Raw genomic sequence first — 3,948 nt, 5'->3', positions numbered from 1 at the left:
GGGGGAATATTTTTAGATGTCAGCAGTCCCCCATCTCACAAACACATGACACTTGATAATGACTCATCACCAGTTCAGAACTGTTACAAAAGTATTAAGAATTTGTATTATTGTTCAGGAACTTATTCGTACTAGTGAGAATGAATTATGGACAGCAATGTATATGAGGGTACACAAAAAATACCAGAATTATCTTCTGGAGGATGGGCCCCTTGTAGTACAGGCTTCCCTTGTTAGGTGTGTGTTCTAGAAACCCATCTGTATCAGTGTACTAGCTGGTGTTGCTGTGACAGGCTGCATTTGGCTTCAGTGAATTTTTTTCAAAGAGTCTTTCAATACATTTGCCCATTTTGTGATGGGTGATTTATAAGCACACCTGCCCACACCACACTGAGTATTGTTCAGTATTTTTTTACCAAAAAAATGGCATGGCCCACATGCCCTACCCTCCTTGTTCACTTGATCTTGCCCCAAGAAACTTTTTTGTTTCCCCAAATGAAAAAAATATCCTCAAAGGGAAACTTTTTACCAATGTGAAGGTGAAACCAAAACCGGCAGAAGCACTAAAAGACATCAAAATTGACATCTCTATAGATGTAGTGCATCAGTGGAGAGTACTTTTAAGGTGACTAAAGTTTAAACATGTAAGAATAAATACACAGTTTTTTATAAATCGTGAGGTTTTTTTTTGGGTTCCCCCCCATACACATCTATGGACATACCTGATAATTTCTTGTCTAAATTCTAAGATAAGAGCCAAAAGCAAGTTAGCTAAAACTGTGAAGGAATTGGAAGGCAAAGAAAGCAACCAAACGTAAATCATCTGTAGTTCTTTGAGCAATGGGAACCCAGAGAAAAGAGAAGGGAAATGCCACAAGACCAGTGCAGAAATTACCTACACTCCCTAGAGGATCTAACAGCTGAAAGTCACATTCTAAAATTATGACTATGTCATAAATCTACTTTTTACATGAATAAAAGCTGTAAGCCAGCCATCCAGATGCACCAAGTATAGAGTCCACTTTCTACCTTGGAGTTTCATGAGTAGTACCTCCCTCATCTACTCAAGCAGGCTGCTTCACTCCCCAACCAGAATATCAGTGGAAAGCAGGTTAACTCTGAAATCCCATCATATCCTCCATCATTTGGATGTCTAGATCTAAAGGTTAAAGGTGAGTGGAACAGTAAAATTGGTGAATTAACTTTATTAGCCTTATTGGTAAAAGAGTGGGATAGTCAGGGATCTACAATTAAGAGAAGAAGTCTTTGAAATTCAAATCTAACACAAAATTTAAAACAGTTTTTAAAGATGTCAGGTAAAGAAGTACTTTACCAGTGCTCACTTATGTGGCATATACTAAGATTGAAATCACACAGAGAAGATTAGTATGGCCCCTGTGCAGGGATGACAGGCAGATTTGTGAAGTGTTCCATATTTTCAATCTTTTCTCAATTGCTATTGATATTGCTGGTGTGGTAAAGGAGTATTTTTGCTGTCATGGGTTTGACCATCTGGGTAGTATCACTTTGTTAAACAACACCTGTACAACAGCATACAAGATGTGGTGGGGGTTGTGACTCCCACTCAGCCAGCTGGAGAGAAGAATCCACCAATGAATGAGCCACAAATTATCAAAGCCAAAGTACAACAAGAGAGCCCACATAATCTGAATAAAGGGCAACTGTAGAGCATCCAGATCAGGAAATCAAAGAGAATGTACCATTAAGTTCCACAGAATTCCTACCACAGAAGGGCACTCTATGAAGACAGGCAATCAAAGCTGAGAAATCTGAGATGCAGAAACAAACAGAAAGAGTCACCTAAAATGGGGAGACAAAGAAATAACCCCCCAGAAAAAGAACTAAATGAAATTAAGGCAAACAATCTATCATTTACAGATTTCAAAATAATGGTTATATGGATACTAAAAGAACTCAGTGAGAACTACAAGAAACTTAATAAGAACTATGGCAGCATGAAGTAAGAACTATGGCAGCATGTTAAGGACATAGAAACTATGCATAAGGACCAGGAAGGAATGAACTATACAGTATCTGAAATGAAAAATACACTAGAGTAATGAAAAGGAAACTAGATTAGGCAGAGGACAGAATCAGTGAGCTGGAAGACAAAGTAGAAAGAAATACCCACTCAGAGAAACAAAATGAAAAAAGACCCAAAAAGAACAAGGTTAGTTAAGGGAGCTTCAGGACCACATGCAACATACCAACATTCACATCATAGGAATATCAGAAGGAGAAGAAAAGGAATGAGGGATAAAAAACCTGCTTGAAAGAATGACAGAAAACTTCCCTAACTTGGTGGGTAAAAAGTCACACGAGTCCAGGAAGCACAGATGGTCCTAATCAAGATGAACCCAAAGAGGCCTACTCTAAGACACATCATAATTATAATGGCAAATTTTAAAGACAAAGAGAGACTCTTAAAGGAAGCAAGGAACAAACAGATAGTAACATACAAGGGTGCTCCAATAAGGCTATCAGCTGATTTCTCAACAGAAACACTATAAGCCAGAAGAGATTGGCACAAAATATGCCAGGTAATGAAAATCAAGGACCTAAAACCAACACTACTCTACCTAGCAAGGCTCTCATTTAAAATGGAAGGTTGCGGAGAAAATGGAGACCACTGTACTTGACCAACAATATAAAATTAAAATAAAATGGAAGATTAAATAAAGAGCTTCCCAGACAAAAGAAGACTAAAAGAGTACATCTCCACCAAGCAAGCACTGCAAGAAATGCTAAAGGGACTGCATAAAAAGAAGAAGAAAGAGAAAGACAGAGAGGGAAAAGGAGAGAGGCACATGTATGGAAAAAATGGCAATGAATAACTACTTATCAATAATAACCTTAAATGTAAATGGATGCTCCTATCAAAAGATAGGGTAGCTAAGTGGGTAAGAAAACATGACCCAACTATAGGCTGTCTTTAAGAGACCCAGATCGGGACAAAAGAACTATGCAGGTTGAAAGTGGAGGGATAGAAAAAAATATTCCAAGCAAAAAAAAATAAAAAAAAACACAAAAAGAAAGCTGGGTGGCAGTACTTATATCAGAAAAAAAAATAAACTTCAAAACAAAAGCCAAAAAAAAGGAGAAGAGAGGTCACTACATAATACTTAAAGTAATTGTCCAACAGGAGGATATAGCCCTGGTAAACATGTATGCACCCAAAAAAAGAGCACCTAAAAATATAAAGAAAATCTTGGAGAACTTCAAGAAAGATATAGAAAACAACACAGTCATTGTAAGGGATTTTAACACCCCATTGTCGGTAATATCTTCCAAACAAAGAATCAGCAAAAATATTCTGGCACTGAATAACACTCTAGATCAAATGGACTTATTAAATATATATATATGAGATCATCTCATACCAAAGAAGCAAAATAGGGTCCCAGGCATGATGGAGGCATACATAGATACACTTTGCCTCCTCACACAACCAAAAGAAGGACAACAACAAACTTAAAAACAAAGAATAATCAGAACTGCCAGAAAATCCAACTGTATGGAAGTCCAACAACCAAGGAGTTAAAGAAGAAATGAGTTAAAGAAGAAACATTAATCCAGACCGATAGGAGGGGCAGAGATGGGTAGCTGAGATGGAGGAGACTCGCAGCAAAATCACTGATGGAGGACCAGGGCAGGCTAGGCAGCAGCTGTAAGAGAGGGCAGTTGCACATTTGCATGCAGATAAACTGGGAGGAACAACTGGAGAGTGAGACAGGCCATGCAACCCAGGGTTACAGTGAGGGGAAATAAAGCCTCAAAACCTCTGACTAAAAAATCCTGTGGGAATTGAGGCAGCAGGAGAAACTCCCAACCTCACAGGAGAGTTTGTTGGAGAGATGCACAGGGTCCAAGAACAACACAAACCCACACACCCAGGAATCAGCACCAGAAGGACCCAATTTGCTTGTG

At 38.6% G+C, this 3,948-nt stretch overlaps 1 non-coding gene across 1 annotated transcript; it reads left to right on the top strand.

The window, feature by feature from the left end:
• Positions 1-1,337: 1,337 nt before the first annotated feature.
• LOC123825346 lies at positions 1,338-1,440 on the top strand. The gene has a single exon (XR_006786887.1). It is a non-coding gene; the product is annotated as a U6 spliceosomal RNA (small nuclear RNA).
• Positions 1,441-3,948: the final 2,508 nt, after the last annotated feature.

Source organism: Phyllostomus hastatus, unplaced genomic scaffold (assembly GCF_019186645.2).
Source record: "Phyllostomus hastatus isolate PE091 unplaced genomic scaffold, TTU_PhHast_1.1 phas_contig_62, whole genome shotgun sequence".
NCBI classification, from domain to species: Eukaryota; Metazoa; Chordata; class Mammalia; order Chiroptera; family Phyllostomidae; genus Phyllostomus; species Phyllostomus hastatus.
Note: the sequence above shows the minus strand (reverse complement) of the source record. Positions and strands in the feature narration are given on the sequence as shown.